The sequence below is a fragment of the Megascapheus bottae genome, chromosome 11, assembly GCF_031878675.1.
Source record: "Megascapheus bottae isolate mThoBot1 chromosome 11, mThoBot2.hap1, whole genome shotgun sequence".
NCBI lineage: Eukaryota > Metazoa > Chordata > Mammalia > Rodentia > Geomyidae > Megascapheus > Megascapheus bottae.
Window position 1 is genome coordinate 60,384,725 of NC_143519.1, and position 22,244 is coordinate 60,406,968.

Sequence of the window (22,244 nt, forward strand, 5' to 3'; positions counted from 1 at the left end):
GCCTTCTGACCCATCCCTCCCCTTCCTGCCCCTTCCTCCTTCTCTTCTTAACTTTGCAGGCTATTCATTGCATTCTTGACTGCATTTCCCTTCTCTTCTCCTCTCCATTTATCTATCCCTTTTCCCTTGACCTCACGTAGGGGAGATTTAGAAGAATTTTTGCCTGTTCCCTTTTGTACCAGAGAGCCTACCAACCAACTAGCCAAGTGACTATCAAGTAGTGATGAGTACAAAATAAAAAGGATCCTATGCTGTACTGCCCAACAAAAAGAGTTGCGGGCCATGAGAGCAGACAAAGCTGGGTTTGAAGCTGAGTGACCCATTAATATTTTAAACTCTGTCAGGCTCCATTTCTGATCACCAATAAGCAGCTCATGAGACTGGGAAGGGTAAATTACACAGAGTTTTGTAGCCCGTGCAACAAGCAAGCATGATGAGAGCTCCTTCAAGGAAGTACCTATGGTCAAATGGGGAGGGAAGAGACAGAGGCCGCAGATCCATCTGACCCATGTGGAAGAGAGAGGTAAGGGAAACAAAAATCTATAAGTGGAAACATTTTGATTGTAATTCCAGGAAAACTGCATACATACCTAGCAGCTAGTTCTCAAACTTGCCACTTGTCAAAGAAACAGACCCTTCTTAGGTGGAAGGTCTCTTATTGCCATTTCTATTTCAGTGCTTGAAATAGGCCTGTTTAGTTGGGTTAGTTCTTCTTGGTTCAGTGTGGGTATGTTAATATTGGCTAGAAATTCATCCATTTCTTCTAGATTCTCAAATTTGTTGACATAAAGGTTTGAAAAGTATTCCCTCATGATGCTCTGTATCCTGGTAATTTCTGTCATGATATTACCATTCTCATCTGTGATTTTGTTTATTTCGATATGCTCCCTTCTTTTTTTGGTAAGATTTGCTAAGGGTCTATCAATTTTGTTAATTTTTTCAAAGAACCAACTCCTTGTTCTGTTGATTCTTTCTATAGTTTTTTTGGTCTCCAATTCATTTAATTCTGCTTTGATTTTAATAATTTGTTTCCTTCTACTGGGATTAGGGTTGGTTTGTTGCTCTTCTTCCAGGTGCTTAAGGTGACACATTAAATTGTTGGTTTGCAATTTTTCCAATTTGTTACTGTATGCACTCAGAGCTATAAATTTTTCTCTGAGTACTGCCTTTGCCGTGTCCCAAAGGAGCTGGTATTTTGTGTGTTCCTTTTTGTTAAATTTCATAAAGTGTTGGATTTCTGTTCTGACGTCCAGAAACAAGGGCATACTAAATCCACTAGCACAATGATGTTCATAGTAGCACTGTTTACCATAGCAAAGATATGGAACAAATCCAGATGTCCCTCAGTTGATGAGTGGATCAACAAGCTGTGGTATTTGTACACAATGGAATTCTATGCTGCTGTCAGAAAGAATGACATCACCCCCATTTGTAAGGAAATGGAAAGACTTAGAAAAAAATCATATTAAGTCAAGTAAGCCAGACTCAAAGGAACATGGGCCCAATGTTTCCCTCATTTGTCATAATCAGTAGAAACCTTGGGCTCTCCTAGCAGAGATTTGCAATAGAGCAAAATCTAGATACATAAGGCCATACAGTATGACGCTAAATGAAAGGACCTCTAGGATATAAAAACAAAAGCCATATAATGAGTGATTGTTGTCCTTAATGTACTATGTTGTCTCTCATCTCCTTTGCTGTCCCTTGGTTATCTCATATTGTTACAGTATTTCACTTTGTTATCTGATATATTGGATAAATGCATATTTGGTTATTTGAAATTGGATAGGGAAGGGGGGAAAACAAGATGAGGGGTGGGAGTGGGGGGAGGGAAATGGGGCCAAGACATGAGAAAGGGTATCAATGTATATAAGTGATGCACCTTCTATCTGGTGAATATGATGTAACCCTTCTATTAATTACAATAAAAAATATATGAAAAAACAGAAACAGACCCACTTAAGCAACCTTGCCAAGCTTGGCCATGGCATGGAGCAGTCCATGCAAGGTGTTGGCCGCTATTATATTATGCCCTGCCTGAGTTGCAGGCTTCTCTTGGTCACTGCTGTGAATCATGAATTTCTTAGTCTGTGAGGATTTCAATTCCAATGATCCTGCACCTTTGTGTCCTTAATTGTAATTCTGGCACAGGGCCAGTTAACTCCACAGTGCCTCAGTTTCCCTCCCTGAAATCCAGATAGCCTGGTGGCTACTTCCCAGGACCATCATATCTGTTATCTGGTTAGCTTTTTATACTCTTCAGGCATTCCATTTCATCAGATCCCCTGAGAAGTTAAAGGAAAGCCCATGCTATTTCCTTCCCTCTGATTCTGGCTTGGTCTCCCTCCTCCCAAACATCTGCATGAAGCATTGTGCTAATCTTGAGCTGCCTGTAAAATGACTTAGCTGGAGCAAATGAGCTCAGTAGCTGGCGCATGGTACCAGGCGTCTGAGGCCCTGCCAGTTGGCCATAGTCCGCCCCTCAGCAGCCTGGCCAGAACAGAACAATCCATAGACCCTCCTCAGGACACATTTTCTCCAATGTTTTCTTTAGATCTGACAACTGTAACTGAAATTTAGCAGCAGCTTGGTGCTCCCTTGGGATCTCTTCTGAATATTCTTCTGTCTCTGCCTCTGCCTTTCTCTCTCTGCCTCTGATTCTCTTTCTCTCTCTCTCCCTCTCTCTCTTCCTCTACCACTCTGCTTCTGTGTGTGTGTGTGTGTGTGTGTGTGTGTGTGTGTGTGTGTGTTTTGCTCTTTTTTCAAGTCCTGGGGCATGAACTCAGGGTCTGGGCATTGTCCTTGAGCTTTCTCAAGGATAGTGCTCTACCACTTGAGCCACAGCACAACCTGCCGTCTTTTTCTGTGAATTTGGTACGGAGGAATCCAACCCAGGGCTTCGTGCATGCTACCAGGCCACACTCCAGCCCCACCTTTTGCTCTTTTTACTACTCCTTTCACACCAAAGTTTATGGTTTTCTTGTTTGTTTGATTTATTTTTGTTCGTTTTTATGCCAGTACTGTGGCTTGAATTTAGGGCTTTGCCCTCTCTCATGGCTTTTTTCCTCAAGGTTAGTGCTCTACCACTTGAATAACAGCTCTACTTCTGGCTTGTTTGTTTGTTTGTTTGTTCTGGTAGCTAAGAGTCTCCTCTGCCTGGCCTGGCATGAACTGTAATTCTCAAATATCAGCTTTCCAAGTAGCTAGGATTATAGGCGTGAGCCACCAGCTTCTGATTGGAGCTACATTTTGAAAGTAAAGGGAATTATAGGGATGAGAGTGGAGCACAAGAGGAGAGGACAAGAATATACATATATAAATATGGAGTGAAAGGATAGAGGAAGTTTGCAATCGTGTGGTAGCAATGAGGGAGCTAGGAGGAAAAAAATAATGCTGACATTTGGAAAATTACAAGAGGATTGGTGTGAAGGATAGCCAATTGTGTGTATGTGTATGTGTGTGTGTGTGTGTGTGTGTGTGTGTGTGTGTATTTGTGTGTTACACCTGGGCTTGTACTCAGGGCCTGAGCACTGTCTCTGAGCTTTTATGCTCAAGGCTAGCATTCTACCACTTGTGCCACAGCTCCACTTCCCAGTTTTGTTTTTTGGTGATTTTGAAGGGAAGCATCTCTAACTTTCCTGCTCAGGCTATCTTCAAATTGCAATCCTCATATCTCAGCCTCCTGAGTAGCTAAGATTATAGGTGTCAGCCACTAGTGTCTGGCCTCCAGGTTTTTGCTTGTTTGGCTTTGTTTTTGTTTTGGTCAGTTGTGGGTCTTAAACTCAGAGTCTGTCCCCCAGCTCTTTTTTTTATCAAGGCTAGTGTTCTACTGAGTCACAGCTCTCCACTTCTAGTTTTTGAGTGACAGATTGGAGATAAGAGTCTCATGGTACTTTTCCTCCCAGGCTGGCTTCCAACTATGATTCTCAGATCTCCACCTCCTGAGTAGCTAGGATTATAGAAATGAGCCACTGCTGCCCAGCTATGGGCCAGCTCAGGGACTAGTCCCTCTCCCCCTTCTGGACAGAAATCTCTGGACTCCTATATCTGGGTCTAATAGCTAAAATTTAGATAGTTGTTGGAACATATATTGTAGATGCTGACTAAATAATGTCACTAACAAAGCATTAGCAAACAGAGGTGTGAAGAGATTTTTAGGTATTAAGGCTGCTGTTGAAGATGTCAATAGAAAGCAGTTTCCATTGTAGGAAGAAGGCACAACAATCTGCTCAGACTAAACCACAAACGAATCACAAACCTTTCAAACAGTTGCTTGGAAAGCAGGAAGTGAGACAAACAAGACCACAACAGGTCCTGAACAGATAATTGTGTTCTGGATCTAAATTCTTTGACTTTCCAGGAAAATTCTAAACAGCCACATACAGTTAAGCAATTAGGTTGGTAGGGGAATGACAGGCAACCAAAAAGGGCAAGAGAAGCAAGGATAAGAATTTGACATGGCACAGAAGTAACTTGACTTCAGAGCCACATGGGAAAAAGAAGACTGAGAGAATTCATAAGAGGGTGTTCACAAGCTGTAAGGTGGAACAATGGATGATGACAACAATGAAGAAGCTCAATCTCAGTGGGAATGAGAGCCTGAAGAAACACTGGACAGGATTGCTGTGAGCTGAGAGGGAAGTTCGCTGTTAGGTCCTGGATAGAACAGATTTCAAAGCTCAGGCTGTGAAGGGAAGGGTGCTTGGCTTTAGGTGGGAGGTGGCTGACGAGAAGGGATTTCCTAGGAGCTGAGGAGGGCCGGGATTGTGAAGACCTGAAATAGAGGAGCTAATCACTTAGGCTGAAAAGTTTCCAGTGATGTGGCAACTGTCCAAAAGGAGAATGAGAAATCAGGGCAGTGATAAGGGAAGGCGTTAGAGAGACCTATGTACAGGAAGAGAGAAGACTTGGCTAGCAGTTTAGGAAGAACTCTATGGATTCCTATGTCTGAAGTAAGAAATCTGTTAGAACATAGATTTGTAGATGTTGACTAAAATAATGATTTTGTTTTAAGATGAAGAAACAATCAGATAAATGGCTTGGATAATTTCAAAGAAAGATATTCTAGACCACTAAGAGAAATGATTCTACAGAGAAGAAACACTGCATTGTGGTGGGGGGGAGTGGACCCCAAATAGGCAAGATGATCACTTTAGTAAAAGATGAAGTCGTTCAATGAAGGCAAGCAAAGGAAAACAGAAACCAGGAGTGGTTTGTTTGTGGAATGTGTGGAGGATGCTTTCACCATCAGTAGTTAAGACTTCTCTGCAATCAAGAAATGTATAGACTTTCCTACTTTCATGAACAATCTGACTTTGGATCAAAGTTTATCTCCCTGTCCTCACTGTCTCAAGTTGTAAGAGTAGTTTGGCTCCGAAGCTGCTAAATGACCTGACATGGAAATAGGCAATCCAGTTCTGTCCTGCTTTGCTGCTGTTACAACCATAATTCAGGCGAAACATACAAGCATGTATGTTTAGGCGTGAAAGTTAACACCACAGATCGTAATATGAAATACTACGTGTGCAATGGGGCTAATTTACAGTTACTGTGGGATCCATAACTTTGCAATTTCCTGGCTTTGGTCTGTAGAGTTTTTCAGACTCAACATATTATTAACTTTTTCTTTAAACCAGCTATCTGTCTTGTAGGTAATATTCCCCATTGAATTCTCTTGCATATTTCCAAGCAGAATATCATGTTGTAAAAGTTTGTTCACTTCCTCTGATCTCCCTCGGTCCGTCTGTATATTTTACATCAAAACCCCCTGGGGCTTCACCCTTTTTGGCTCTGTAAATTTAATTAATGTACTTTTGCCTTTCTTTACCAGGTCAGTCTTGGAAATATACATAAAACAGATCCACTCCTCACTCCCCCCTCCCCATCAAACCCTAATGGAAATGCCTTAGCTACATTTCCCTTTGCAATCTACTTCAATTTATCTTTTCCATATATCGTCCCTCATTTCAAAAAAAAATAGGGCTGGGCACTGTTGCTAAGCTTTTTATTCAAGGCTGGTGCTATACCACTTGGGCCTCGGCTCTACTTCTGGCTTTTTAGTGGTCGATTTGAGAGAAGAGTCTTACTGGACTTTTATCTAGGTTTGCTTTGAGCCTGGATCCTCTGATCTCAGCCAGGCAATTTCAAAAGTTTTAAATATGAAGTAACATGAAAACTTTTCAGTAATTGTTCTGTACAAAGCCTTCTGTTTATGGCATCTCATTTTAAAATTAGGATAGATGTCAATAATACTTGACATTGCATATTCTTCATAAATCATGATGTGTGTGTGCTTTTACAGACCTGTTTTCTGTATTACTTTTCAAACACTGAAGATGTTTTCAAAGAAAATGAAGCAAAATATATCAATTAGTATTTTCCTGAAGTTTTTCAAACATAAAATCATGGAGGTTATTTTGAGTTGCTGCTCAGAAAGACAAGGAAACAAAACTCTTAGCTGACTAAGGCAAATGAATCTTACTTGAAATTTTGATTTGTAAAATATTTATTACAAAGATACAGGTGTGTGTGTGTGTGTGTGTGTGTGTGTGTGTGTGTGTGTTTATGCGTGCATGTGTGTGCTCTCAGACTGAGGTTTGGAGGCTTGCTTAGATTTTGCTCAAGGCTGGGAATCTATCACTTGAGCCACACGTTTACTTTTGGCTTTCTTGTTGTTGTTGTTAATTGGAGATAAGAGTCTCACAGATTTTTCTGTCTGTGCTGACTTAGAACCAGGATCCTCATGCCTCAGTCTTCTGAATAGCTAAGATTACAGGCATGAATTACTGCCACCAAGTTGGTTGGCTTTTCTCATAGCTTTACCTGCTTATTTTCTATGGTATTTTGCCAATTATAGACAATTTTATGTCTCTGTTATTATTTCCCATTTAAAACATTTATTAACTAGTGTCAGTTACTTTGTTCTCCTGATAATAACTTGATTTCTCCTTAGCAGAAACATTTCTATATGTGCCCTGGGGAAACTGACATATATATTACATTCTTGGAAAAATAGTCAACTTATATCAAATCTACTCTGAGGCAGGCACAGAGGAATTATACATCTTTGTCCTTTTTCCTACTGAAATACTCCTGTGCTATAAATAAATTGGCAATGGAAGAACACGCCTTAAAAAGAGATGTTTTATGAATTCACCATCTCCTGGAATTCTTATTTAAATACTTATTTCTAAATTTATTTTAGTTGACCATGACAAGGCAAGAAAATTCTCATCATCTCAAGTCTTTCTCTGTGGTTCTTTAAATGACTTGATTGTTACCCATCAGCACTTATTGAAATATACTAATACATTTGGGTTGTTATGGGAGGCATAAAACTTAGCTTTATTAAGCTGACTGACTGAGATATAGCAGTCAGGTCTTCGGTTATAGCTTTGGTGAGAACTCTTGTTTGCTTATTAGCACGTACAAGACCCAGGGTTTGAACCCAATCCCCTCCTCCTGCCGACACACACACACACACACACACACACACACACACACACACACACACACAGAACCAGAGTGCTACTTGGAAACACTCTGAAAATAGGAAGCTACCTCTGGCTAAGTCCCCAACGAGCATTGCTATGGTGTGCAAGTGAGTCACTGAGCAGACACACAAGTCCCCCAACCTGCCTTGTTCTAGGAACAAACCTATGATCCAGCAATACCACTCCTGGGCATTTAACCAAAAGACTGCAAGACAGGATACAGTAAAGACACTTGCATACCATGTTCAATGAAGCACTATTCACAATAGGCAATTTATGGAAACTTCCTGGATACTCTACAGGAGCAAATAGATCAAGAAAATGTGACAAAATACATACCATGGGCTGTTATTCAGCCACCAGGGAGAATAAAATTATGTCATTTGCAGGGAAATGGGTAGATCTGCAAAATACCATACTGAGTGAAGACCAGAAAGACAAAAGGTACTGTTTTCTCTCATATGGGGATCTTAGATGCAAAATAAAACCTCCCATGTAAACACATGGGACTTGACTAAAGTATACTAAATACAGAAGTGAAACTCCTTGGAGTAAACACTTTGCATGATTAATGGATAGTTTAACAAAATGATTTTCAGGAAGCTAAAACATGTCTTGAATAATGAGGCACTAATAAGAAGGGCATGATTAATGGAAAAAAACAACAGTGGAAAAACAGTTTATCTATCGCCCTATCTATCTATCTATCTATCTATCTATCTATCTATCTATCTATCTATATGAATGAGGAAGGGGCAGGGGAGGAGAGGAAAAATGATGGAAGGGGTGATTCTGACTTTAATAAGGTACCATAAATGGGTACATTAAGTTGCAACTTCATTGCACAATCATTTGTGGATAAAAATCAGAGAGGAGGGGGAGATGGAGGGAGGGAGGGAGAGGGAGACCAAGAAAAAAAGAGACACTCCTAGCCAATCAGAACTGACCAGGAAGAAAGAACCCTGTGACAATTTGGGGAGTTTGTCTAGAGGAACAGGAAGGCTCACTGCTTTCAATTCTCCACAGACTGTCCATGGAATCAGGAGAGAATTTGATGGTGCTTATGTACTAAGATCCTTCTATCTAACTAATTTGTAGATTAACACTTAAATGAAAAGTTGTGGGCCCAGGATTTTTTTTTCCCCTGTCTTCATCTTAGCTTGACTTGAATATGATACATTACTATTTTCCTTCCAATTAAAGAACCTTAGGAAAATGTTAGCTTTGAGTCCTGATTCACAGTTCCACTGAGGTTTATTTCCTCGAGCTCTTCATTGTAGGTTCAGCAGGGCCTGTTTGTGACTCTATAATGAACTACTTCCGCAGATGCTGGGGCCCATGGCTTCCCCTGAATCCTTTTCTTCTAATCCCCAACATCTGTTCTATGTCCAATACTGACCAGCATGGGAATCAGCCAGGGTTGGCTCTTGGATGAGCAAATGCGCCTGCTCACAGGGTGTCAGCTGGGCCTGTGTTTTTAGCTGAACATGCCTGATATAAGCATGGCTCCAACATAAACCCGTTTATGACACAGAGGAAACACCTGCTTAGAACTCACCCAGACTAAATGGCTTTTTTGTGAGTGCGGGGGGGGGGGGGGGGAGGATTTGTGTGTGTGTGTGTGTGGGATTGGGGATTGAGTGTAGCAGTTCAGATTCCAGAACTCTGGGTATCTGTAGGCACTGCAAACTCCAAGTTTCAAGGGCTGATGTTAACTTGTACTTTTCCCATCTTTGGATTGAGCACTACCAATCAGAAGCTGCATTTGAGTCCTATTCATTTTCAGCGATGGAGAATTTTTACAATATCCATTGCTTTGACTGCTACTAAATGTCTCATTACCTTATTGGGATTGAAGTCTAATACTTGTTAATGGGTTCACTAGAAAAATCTACAGAGGCTAACCATGCATGTAATTTCTATGTTAGGGATATAAATCTTAAAAGGAAGTTGATGCCCAGGGGATCACAGTTAGTAAAAAATAAGTATTTTTGTTTGGGTTCTCAAGTCAACACCAGGTAAATCTTCCTTCTTAGGTGGCTTTTCCGGCAGTTTGATGTTAAGTTCAACCTCTGCTCATGACACTATTTTGAGCTTGTTAGTCAGAAGTAACCACTCTCTGACAGGCCTGCAGTGTGCTATAATCAGGCCAGATACCTGAGCCCTCAGGAACCCCAGGACCCTGGCAATAAATTCCCCTGGAAAACTCACTTGATCTTCAGAACAGGAGTTTCAGAATGTAATTCACCAACCAGACTTCCTGAAGGAATGTTTGTCATTGAAGCTGCTTGTTGAATGAGCCCTGTGGCAAGCATAGACCCTCACCCACTCTGGGTCTGTCCCAGGACCTTGGAGCTGCTTTAGACTGGACTTGTGTGCAGCACTTTAATGGAGTCACTCCATACCTTGGGAAAGTAAATGCACCACTCTCCCAGTTCATTGACTGTAGCTGGCAGGAGAGGCTTATATCCATTTATTGAGCATACATCGGAGCCAGACATTCAACATAACAAAAACAACAACCAACCAAACAAAACCACTGAATGAACATGGTAAATGCCATATAGTCGCACAATTTCTACCACTCTGATCCTGGATTTTGCAGAAGATATTACAAAGAATTTAGGTGGCATATTTAAGCTCAAGTAGTCAAAAAAAAGTGTTGCAAGTGGGACCTGTGTTATTTATTTATTTATTTATTTTGGTGCTGGTACTGGGGCTTGAACTCAAGTGAGGGCATTCTTCCTATTTCACGCAAGACTAGAACTCTACCATTTGAAGCAAACCTCTACTTCCAGCTTTTTTGTTGATTATTAGAAATAAGAATCTCATGAGCTATTCTGTTTAGACTGATTTCAAAGTGTGATCCTCAGATCTCAGCCCCCTAGGTAGCTGGAGTTACAAGTGTGAGCCACTGGAGCCTGGCTATGAGACTTGTGTTTTCAACCACTGTCCTGTGCTACTTCTCAGGTAACCTATGTTACATGACAGCCAAGACTGTGAATAAAAAGCAGGAAGGAAATTTCAGACTTTTACTGCTAAGCCGGGCAGAAAAACTGGGATGGGAAACTGAGCTATCTTTGTCACGGTATCTGGTATCAGCAGAAGGAGAACCTGAGGAAACACAAGTGGGGACTAAAAGTCCATGCAAAGCTCACAGTTGTATCCTGGGAATCAGAAATCTAAATTAGAGATGCAAAGTGAAATTGGGGGACCATTAACTGTGGTTCTTTTCAGGTCTAAACCTCATGACTGACTTCAGTAAGCTTTGAGCAATCAAAACACCCAAGACAAATCCCATAAGCATACCTAATTGAATAATCCAGATTCTGTTTGCTTGGGGTTTTGAAGCATCAAAACAGTTCCTTTATAGGCTTACTTTGGCTCCCCTGCAGTTTTAATTAAAGCCTCCAAAGGCTCACAAGCATATTAAAATGAGGTGGAAAGAAAATCTGTAGCCTTTGACGCCAAGGACCCCAAGGTGCAAATATTCTGGTTTGATCCTTCACTTGAACAGGCCCAGCTGATGCTCTGTCAACCCAAAGGGAAATTTTTCTGTTTATTTTCCTTTACAGAGAGGGGACAGCAATTACCCAAGTGATGAAAAGGTTTCTTTCTTGTGGGAAGTTACAACAAAACACAGGGACTCCTCCCAGAGAACACGCCCTGGCATTCTGCTTACATCAGTTCCAAAAGCTTGCAGTCAGTTTGCATTTCCAGGGACCACACCAGAAGACCACTCCTTTCCATTCTTCACTGACATCTACATTCAGTACAAGATCTGCTGGACCAACAGAACCAATTTACTTTGGTACAACTGTTTCCTGTTATAGGAGGGGGCTCAAGTCATGTTGGGACCACTCCTATGGGAAAGGGATTAGAGGCCCGAAATCATAACTTCCTGCCTCCACCCTTTCTCAAATGCCACTCTGGACTCTGTGTGTGTGTGTGTGTGTGTGTGTGTGTGTGTGTGTGTGTGTGTGTGTGTGTGTGTGTGTGTGTGTTTCCAGTACTTGAGCTTTTTCTTTTTTTGCTCAAGGTTTGTGCTTTACCACTTGAGCGACAGCTTCATATCCTTATTTATGTATGTATGTATGTGTGTATGTATGTATTCTGGTTAATTTCATAGGAGTCTAATGAAATTTCTTGCCTGGGTGGTTTTGAACCATGATCCTCTGATCTCAGTCTCCTGAGTAGCTAGGGTTACAGGTGTGAGCCATCAGTGCCTGGAAACTTCAAGTTATTTAACTAAATTACTGGGCAGATCCTACAACCATCTGCTAGAGTAGACTTAATTTTAGCCAGTTATTGTAGGAAGATTAGAATAATAATAGTTTTGTTGTTATTGTTGCTGTTTTTGTGTTAGTGGGGGGGGGACTTGAAATAAGAGTTCCTACTCTTGCTTAGCTTTTTTAATCAAAGCTGGCACTTGACCACTTGAGCTACAGCTACACAGGTGGTGTTCTGGTGGTTAACTAGAGATAGGAATGTCATACAATTTACTCCCCAGGCTGGTTTTGAGCCAAGATCCTCATAGCCAAGCCTCCTGAATAACTAGGATTATAGGTATGAGCATGAAATGTCACTTTTTAACATCAGGATTTAAAAAAATTATTTTACTGAAAAGGTCGGCTTTCAAAATTATGTAAAGTCTCATACAAATAGTCCTTAAAATATTTTAAATACTGGTTGAGATCAATTTAGAGGGAGTGGACAATACAGGGGCAAGAAAAGTGAGGACAAAGGACTGAGAAAATTTCTAGTGATGCGGGCAGGAGCATGACCTAGCTGCTAGAGTACTTGCCTAGCATACACAAAACCCTGCATTCAATTCCTTGTTACCACATACACAGATAAAGCTGGTGCTGTGACTGTGACTCAAGTGGTAGAGTGTTAGCCTTGAGAAAACTCAAGGATAGTGCTGTAACCCTGAGTTTAAGCCCCAGGACTGGCAAAAAAGAAAAAAGAAAAGAAAGAATTTCTAATGATACCCATGTAACACAGAAATTAACTGAATAAATGATCTTGCATGCTCTTCAATGACAGAAATAATAGAAGTTTTCATAAACTGAAAGGATCCTAGCATCAGTTATTTCAAAGGAATTATTTTTTCTTTTTGGTACCAATCTTAGGGTTTGAACTCAGGGCCCTTATCCCTGTCTTTACCCAAGGCTTCCATCTATGGCTTGAAACACAGCTCTACTTTTAACTTTTTTGGTAGTTAATTCGACTTTCCTGCCTGGGCGGGCTTTGAACCGTGATCCTCAGATCTCAGCCTCCTGAGTTGCTAGTATTACAAGTATGAACCAATGCATTAATGTCATCAGACTCTTTCCTCTCCATCCCAGCAGCCCCCAGTCCCTCAGGCACATGCTCTGAGTAGCCCATGTTAAGGAGGTTCCTCCTTCAGCCACTTTCTCACTGACAGGGACAAAGTGGATGTCTAAAGACCTTACTCTGAGGTTTAAAACCCTAACATTTCCATTCACAGGGGAAAAAAAAATCTAGGATGTTTATATTTTCAACCCTCATGAATATTCAAAAGCATTGTAATGGAAGCCAAAATATAAGAAAAATGAATGGAGTTGTACCCAGTGTGGGTGTTCTGCTTTCAAAGCTGTCTCTATGTAAGATGTTTGAATCAAAAGAAGATCAATGGTATAAACATAAAGCTAAGTCAAGTAGAATTTTAGAGCAAAGAAATCATGCACAGTTCCATCCAGGCTTTTTCCCTGCTCCAAAGAGGAAGGAATAAAGTATGACAGAACCCAGCATTGATTTTTCCTTCCTTTTCTTCCTCCCTCACTCCTTCTCTCCCTCCCTTCCTTCCTTCTTTCCTCCCTCTCCCTCTCTCTCTCTCTGTCTCTCTCTCTGTCTCTCTCTCCATCTCTCTCTCTCTGTCTCTCTCTCTGTCTCTCTGTCTGTCTGTCTGTCTGTCTCTCTCTTTCTCTCTCTTCCTCTCGCTCTCCTCTTCTCTCTCTCCATTCCCCCCACTTCTCTCTCTGTACCAAGGCTTGAGGCTTGAACTCAGGCCTGGGTGCTGTCCCTTAGCCTTTTCAGTCAAGGCAAATGCTCTAACTACTTGAGTCATAGCTCTACTTCCAGAGGTTGTTTTTGGTTTCGGTGGTTAATTAATTGGAGATAAGAGTCTCACCAACGTTCTTGCCTGGACTGGCCTCCAATCACAATCCTCAGATCTTAGTCTCCTAAAAGCCAGGATTGCAGGCAAGAGCCACTGATATCCTGCATAGCATTGGTATTTGACAATGAGCACACTAGTAAAAGTGTAGTATTTCTATTCTTTCTTTTAAAAGTTCAGCTTTGTTTCATCTGGATACATCATGAATCTATGAGGATTTACCTATCATTAATGTAACATGAAGAACTAATCAACGAGTATCTTAGTTAATTTATGAATATTCAAACATTGTAAATTTCTGGGTACACAGATATGTATTTCTCAACATTGCAACATGTTCTATACTTTCTTTCTAAATTTTATTAGCCCAACAATGGGCCTACATTTGAAGATACTAAACTGGCATTGTGAAAAAAGTTCAGAATGCTAATATAGATGGCTATCAGACTATTTGGTATTAGGGGATATTCTGAGCTGCCCCAAAGCCAAATCTGATTTATTTTTGGTTCTAGGATTTGAAGTCAGGAGTCTATACTTGCTAGACAGATGCTTTACCACTTGATCTACAACCCCCAGCTCTTTTGTATGTTAGTTATTTGGGGGATAGTATCTTGGTTCTTTTCCCGGGGCTTGTCTTGGATGGAAATCCTCTTACCTTTCCCTCTACTATTGCTAGGTTTGCAGGCATATACTAGCAAAACTAGCTTATTAGTTGAGGTGGGATCTTTATAGCCTTTTGCCCAGGTTGACTTCAAATCGTGATCTGCACAATATCTGCCTCCCAAATAGATAAGATTATAAACATTGTGGATTATATACCTAACCTTGATTGTGTGTGTGTGTGTGTGTGTGTGTGTGTGTGTGTGTGTGTGTGTGTGTAGTGTCAGTCGAGGGGTTTGAACTCAGGGCCTAGGTGCTGTTCCAGAGCTCGTTTTGCTCAAACCTAGCATTCTATTGCTTAAACAACAGCTACAATTCTGGCTTTTTGGTGGTTAATTGGAGATAAGAGTCTATTGCCAGGCTGGCTTTGAGCTGAGATCTCAGTCTCCTGAATAGCTAGGATTATGAGCCTGAGCCACTGGTGCCAACTTTGAATTGCTTTTATTTAAAGAATGAAAAAACAAACATTGAACTCATTCCTGAATTTTTTTTAAAAAGCATTAACTTTTGTTCAAGGAAGGTGATAACATACCAGTTGAGTAAATCCTTTTCCAAATGCTTAGGAACAGAAATGTTGCAGATTTTGGGTCAGTCCCCAACCCCACCCGATTGTAAAACATGTGCATAGATTTTCCTCCCGAACGGATTATTTTTTATCAGTCCTGGGCCTTGACCTCAGGGCCTGAGCACTGTCCTTTCTTAAGGCTAACGCTTTACCATTTGAGCCCCAGCACCACTTCTGGCTTTTTTCTATGTATGTGGTACCAAGGAATAGAACCTGGGTCTTTGTGCATGCTAGGCAAGCACTCTACCACTAAGCCAAACTCCTGGCCCTAGATTTTTTTTAACAGAGTGAAACATTCATAAAATGTCTTACATATCAAATTGTAGCTTTTCAGATTAGGGATGTTCAGTCAGAGTTTTTACTTATTTATTTTCTGATGCAAAGGATCAAACCCAAAGCCTCACTCTATACGCACACACTCTACCACTAAGCTTAGTCCTTTCATTTTCTTTATTAAATGCTTTTGTTCCTGGGTTATTGAGCAGCTCAGGAGCAGTGATAGGGCTGTGTGCTTTTTAAGCACAGGGAGAAGCCATGCAGTGGAGTGGAGAGGCTAATACTGAGCTAGCGTTTGTGTCCCTAAATCAGAGTCATCTGTGTATAGGACCAGAGGAAAAGAGAAGGGCCCAGAATGGAGAGTGGGCAAGGAGAAAAGGAAGCACAAAATCAGCTCCCAGGGAAGAGAAGGAAAGGAAGAAAGAAGCTCTGGAAAATTCTGAGAAAGTGAATTGCCTACTATGACTATGGTCTCCCCTTGGCTCTCTCAGAAGTTACCACCAAGTCACTTGCAGTTTATCCATCCATTCATTCATTCTTCCAAACACTTCTGAGATGCAACTAAATATGAATTACACTAGCTCTGTAAAAGTTTAAAATGGAACTTATTTATTCCAGGTAATATTATGCACATTTAATATATAGATAGATAGATAATTTTTTCATACTAGGTCCTCAACTCAAGGCCTGGCTAATTACAGAAAAGGGGTCTTGTGGATTTTACTGCCCAGGCTGGCTTGCAAACTGTCATCTTCAGATCTCAGCCTCCTGGGTAGCTAGGATTACAGGCATGAAGTACAGGTGCCTAGTTGTGTCCTTGATACCAAGGGTGAACCTCTGGTGGCTAGAGGACACACTCAGCCTTTCTGTCCCCCTTTACTGAGGACTACTGCCTTGCAGTAGACAACGAATTAAATGCTTGCTGAAAGTCAAATAAAAGTCTTTAGTAAAAAATTTTTAGAAAGGCCAGGCATGGTGGCTCACGCCTGTAATCCTAGCTACTCAGTAGGCTGAGATCTGAGGATCACAGTTCAAAGCCAGCCAAGGCACTAAAGACCATGAGATTCTTATCTCCAGTTACCTACTAGAAAATGGGAAGTGGGGCTGTGGCTCAGAGGTAGGGCCATAGCCTTGAGCTGAAGAGCTCAGGAACAGCACCCAGGCCCAGAATTCAAGCCCCACAACTGACCAAAAAAAAAAAAATTATGAAGACTAAATGATCTGGCAAGTACATTGCTGCTGTTCTTGGCAGGGTTATGCTGGTGGGACATGTGTCTGGGAAAACCTTACTACTACAGTTCAGCCAAACAGAAATAACAAGTCTACTCTTGTTATGGGGAGGAAGAACACTATTTTTCACCCTAGGTTGAAAAATGTTTTAGGGTAGTGTGTGTGTGTGTGTGTGTGTGTGTGTGTGTGTGTGTGTGTTAGTACTAAGCTTAAACTCATGGCTTATACACTGTCCCTAAGTGTTTTGTTCAAGGCTGAACTCTACCATTTGAGCCATACTTCCACTCCCAGCTTCTTGTTGGCTAATTGGAGATAGGAGACTCACAATTCTTTTAGGGAAAGAACTGGCTTCAAACTAGGACCCTCAGATCTCAGCCTCCCAAGTACTGGGATTCTAGGCATAAGCCACCAGCTCCTGGCCTAGGGCAGTCCATTTGCTTTCTGAAGTGAATGGGCTGACAAGTCTGTCTGTGTTCACCCCCCCTCCTGATCCCTTCTCTCTCTGAGCTAGAGGCAGAAAGGGTCCACCCGAGGTAGACCAGAATTGGAGATTGGTTCCCCACAAAAGAAGGCATTCCCAGGGCTTCCACACAGACAAGGCTCATGGTAACAGGAACGAGGCTGGGAGGATTAGCATCGGTGCCTATTACAGTCTTAAGGCATACTACTGGCTTGTAGTCACTGAAGACATGAACAGATGAGGAACAAATGTGTGATGCCTAAGGCTTCTGGAGGAACCACACCTTTGTGTGGTATAGCTGGACACTTGAAGGCATATAAGATGTGGCCTGCTAATTCTAAGAACCATCCAGAAAAAAAAAGAGAAAAGGATAAGAAAAATTGCTAGCCCTTCTGCTCAATGCTGTCAGAAGAGTTTCCAATAATGGCCTATTTATAATCTCTGAACACTTGGTGGTCTCCCACGGGGGTGGGGAGCAGGCAGCTGCCTTCAGGAAGCCAACTGCCCTACCCACTGACTGGAAACAGATGTCCCTTTCTGTCATCTTTGGGAATAGTTGCAATTCCATAAAGTGATCCTTGTCAACTTATTTCCTTCTATTTGTGGTTCACTGAAATTTCAGGATCTAAAGATCTCATCACTCTGTCACCAACCTTCAGTTTGGGCCAGAGACAATGCTCTGCTTGGTAAGATCAACCATGTTTGTTCTTGGAAAAGAAAAAAAAAAAAATCATCCTTTTATTCCAAATAGCCAGAAATCAGCCTGGAGGACTTGCTTAATTCAGATTAGCCAAATTCTGCATGTTATTTAAAACAAAACAAAACCCTCCTTGTTTTTTATTATTTTAAATGTATGCTAAGAAGGAACACAGGGCCTGATATATGCTAGCAGATGCCAGTCACATCCTGGCTTAGAATAAAAATTTCCCATTGCTAGGAGCTGATGGTTCACATATGTGATCCTAGCTACTCAGGAGGCAGAGATCTGAGGATTACAGTTTGAAACTAGCCTGGGCAGGAAAGTTTCATCAAAAAGCTGGAAGTGAAACTGTGGCCCACTGGGGGAAAAAAGCCAACGGAGAGAGAAAGAGGCCCTGATTTCAACCTCCAATAGTGGCATCTATAGACGTAAAAATAGTCACTTTAGTGCTTTAGGTAACTTTACTCAGTATGTGTGTATACATATGCCCTGGTACTGGGGCTCGAATTTGGGGCTTGAGCTTTTTCGTTGATTTTTTTTTTTCCACTCAAAGTTGATGCTCTACTACTTGAACCACAGCTGTCCTTCTGGCTTTCAGGTGGTTAACTGGAGATAATATTCTTATAGATTTTCCTAACTGTGCTGGCTTTGAACCTCAATACTTAGATCTCAGCCTCTTTGAGTAGCTAGGATTACAGGTATGAGCCATGGTCCTGAGCTGATTACATACTTTTATACTGTTAAATGTTTGATACACATTTGTCTGTTTTCCGTGTTTTGCCATAGGTCTGGCTTTTATTTTTTCATACTAGTCCTAGGGCACTGTCCAGGGTCAGTTCTAGACCTAGGAACAGTTCTGGAGCTTTTGTGCTCAAGGCTAACCCTCTACTATTGGAGCCACAACTCCACTTCCAGCTTTATGCTGGTTAATTAGGGATAAGAGTCACATAGACTTTCCTACTCAGGCTGGCATTAAACTGCCACCCTCAGAGCTAGGATTACAGAGTGACAGGTCTGGCTTGTTATGTGGCCATGTACCACCAGCAATGAGAACCCTTTCATTTGACTCTCATATAGCTGGAAGAAGTCACAGCCCAATCAGCAACTCTGACATTTTGGCTTGTTCATTTTTGGTTACAAATTTCCCTGTCTCTTAGTTCAGGAATTGGTCATTCTTCCCAAGGAAACTTCCTGAGTCTCAATGGTGCACATTTAGCATCTTGAAATGCTCTATTTTTTTTTTCTATTTAACTGGAATGTTTTCGAAAGCTTCCTTAGGGCTGTACTAGTACCCTTGTATTTCTCATCTGCTCCTTATCTGGTAGTCAGTTTCAGTTCATTTATGTGGTTTGGCCAGGATTTTCACTTCATAAAAGACATACTCACTGACTCTAAAAGCACATGTCCTTCTACAAATAATTATTTTCTTCAAACATCTGCCTTCTCTTATTTTCTCTCATCTTCTTTCTTTATGGTCCATCATCATTTGAGGCCTCTAATAATCACAAAATAAAATATATTTTCTGGTCTTATAAAATTTTCAAATTAAATCATCTTCTGATTCTATAACATCCTATGCCTATGATACATCTATTAACATTTGAAAGTAATACATCACATTACTAAGAAATTATTTTTATATTTACTGGGAAAAATAAACATGTCTTTAATTAGCACAGTGACAACCATCATTATTTTTAAACTTCACTAAGATGGAATTTTCTAGAAATTTAGGTCAACATTAGTGATTATTCCTAAACTTATATTTAGATGAATTCTAATTGCTGAAACCACCACTTGATTATGTAGTCATGACAAAGTATAATTAGTAACAGTGCAGCGAGCAGATTCAAAATCAGTCAAACTTTGGCCTTAAATTGCAGCCCTGTGCAGAGAAATGATTCTATAATACCGAGTTAGTTACTCTATCACAGGGTTGGTTCCCCCCAGCCATTTTTTTGGTGCTGATATTGGAGTTTGAACTCAGTGCCTAGGCCCTGTTACCCCTAACTTCTTCTTCTTTTTTTTTTTTTTTTTTTTTGCTGAGCCACCACTCTTTTCTGGGTCTTTGCTGGCTAATTGACAGTAAAAGTCTCTCTAATTTGTTTGCCTGGGGCTGGCTTTAAACCAAAATTCTCAGAATGCAGCCTCCTGAGTAGCTAGGATTATAGGCACAAACCACTAGTGTCTGCTATCCTTGTTTTGTTTTAGTCTTACTATGGAGGATGGAATCTAGCACTGAACTATATCCCAATCCTCAAAGTCTTTAATGGGGAAAACAAAGAAGGACAGGAAGGAAAGAAAAGATGAAGAAAGCTAGGATAAAAGTCATTGTGTCTAACATTTAGGGTCACTTGGGTAACTGTGTCTATAACAGCATGCTAGACAGACGAGGCCACTGTCCTGGAAATAGAGGATTAGAAGAGGCGCTCAGGTCTCTGAGATTCAGAGTGACCAGGTATGAGTGATTAGATCCAAGTCTGATTATCTGTTCATTTACTAAAGAGTCAAAACACATGTGAAATTAATTAGCTTTAGTGAAAGAATCACTGGACTGACGGAAAGGCCATAGGAGCTAAGGGGAAAAAAGGGAAAAGAAAGAAATATAAATCTTGGATACTGTCTAGCACTCAGTATGTGTCCAATATATGACTTTTGAATTCAAGCCTAAAATAATCTAATAAAAGAAGTACAGGAGAAATATTAGAGCAGACCCATTAGAGTTAAAATTGATCAAGAGAAAAAGGAGCCTGATGTTGGTGCCATAACTGGAGCAGTGGCTCAAGTGGTAGAGTGCCAACTTTGAGTAAAAATGCTAAAGGATCGTGCCCCAGGCCCTGAGCTTAAATATCAACACAGAAAAGAAGGAAGGAAGGAAGGAAGGAAGGAAGGAAGGAAGGAAGGAAGGAAGGAAGGAAGGAAGGAAGGAAGGAAGGAAGGAAGGGAGAGAGAGAGAGAAAGAGAGAAAGCAAGAAGGAAAGAGAAAGGAAGATAGTGGAAGGAAGGAGAGAAGAAAAGAAAGAAAGAAAGAGAGAGGAAAGAAAGAAGGAAGAGAGAAAGGAAGGAAAGGAGAGAAAGGAGGGAAAGAAGAGGGAAGAAAGAAGGAAGGAAAGGAGAGAAGGAAGAAACAGCCTTTGCAAAGGCATTTTTAGAATGAGTTATGTAAAAACTGCCCACAATATTGTTTTTTCCTCTTTCCTTTATCTCATGTCATTAGCATTTATTAAAGCAATTTCTCCATTTCCCTTCCTGTATTTAATCTGATGCACAGTTGGTAGAAAATATTTTCAAAACTCAGCCAGAGTTGATAAATAGCACGGGTTTAATGTGCATAGAGGAACAGGGTTGAGATTGAACTCAAGCCTGGGTTTAAGTAAATAGTTACAGAAAATATATGGTATTTGTAAGGAAAAAAAAAAACCTCATGAAATGTTTCATGTTTTTATTTCAACCTCTGATAAATGGAACCTATATGTTGATAGAGAACAACATGGGTTTAGTCTGTGCAGAAAACTTTTGTGTTGATTTCATCTCACTAAATATTTATGAAGCCTTACTTAGTGCTAGGCACGATGGTTGTGAAAACAAATAAGATGTGGTCCTTATTTTAAGGAAGCCCAAACACATTCAGGAAACAGACTCTTCTGACTGTACTTGGTCTCTCCTGCACTAAAGTCCATTCTGTACTGGCCCTGTAGGGGCCAACTCATATGAGCTGTGTTTTCTAATAGTTCCAACTGGGTTCTGCCAGTGGGATACTCTGGCAAGAGAATAGAGGGAAGAGGAAAAAGAGAGAAGCCAAGATCTCTCCTGGGTCTCAAGTCTCCAGAAGCTGCCATCATTATTAGCTATGGCTCCTTCTCCTGCTGGACAGGACCCCAAGGGCTCCAGCTCCACAGAGAGGTCCCACTACTTGGCACTGATAATGTGGCCCGTCTGGTGCCTTCTTCCTGCAGCCAAGGATGGTGAGGATTACTTGGTTATTTTCCTCTGTTTTTATTTTTATTAATTTTTTTCAGCCCCTTCTATCATCTCTGCAATTACTTTATTAAGGGGCAATATGGTAAATACATGGATTAACATAGCCTTACTGTTCCAGGGTAAATCCACACTGATCTCGCATTTATGTATCTATGTGTGTATATGTATATGTATGCATCTATCTATCATCTATGAATGTAATATATGTATGTGTCTATCCATCTTATCTGCTGTCCATGTAACTACATTATCTATCTATCCATTCACCTGTGTCCACCTACATATGTATGTATGTTTGTAGGTATGTATGTATTTATCTATCTATTTATCTTAGTTTAGAACTTTATCCATTGATCCACTGATGGATAGTTAAATTGATTCCATAACTTGGCTCATTTTGAATAGCACTACAATGAATGAGAACGTGCAGCCATTTCTTCAACATTCTCATCTCATAGGTCAAAATCCAGAAGTGATATTGTTAGATCGTAAGGGAATTCAGGGAATTCTATCTTTAGTTGTATTGAGGAATCATCCATATAGTTTTCCATAATATCTACACTAATTTACATTTCTATAAACAAATGGAAAGCCAAATCGAGGTTCCTAAAGAAAACACAACACTCCCTTTTCTATGTCACCCAAAGAGATCAAAGCACTATCTCACAAAGATATCTGGACTTCATATTCACTTCAACAATATTTGCAGTAGCTAAGAGGTAAGTCAACCTAAGGATCCA

The 22,244-nt window shown here is 40.7% G+C and overlaps 1 protein-coding gene across 2 annotated transcripts in view; it reads right to left on the bottom strand.

Moving 5' to 3' along the window:
* The window catches only part of Atp8a2 (ATPase phospholipid transporting 8A2), a 445,427-nt gene that overhangs the window by 40,319 nt on the left and 382,864 nt on the right, over nt 1-22,244 (bottom strand). The window lies entirely within an intron of this gene.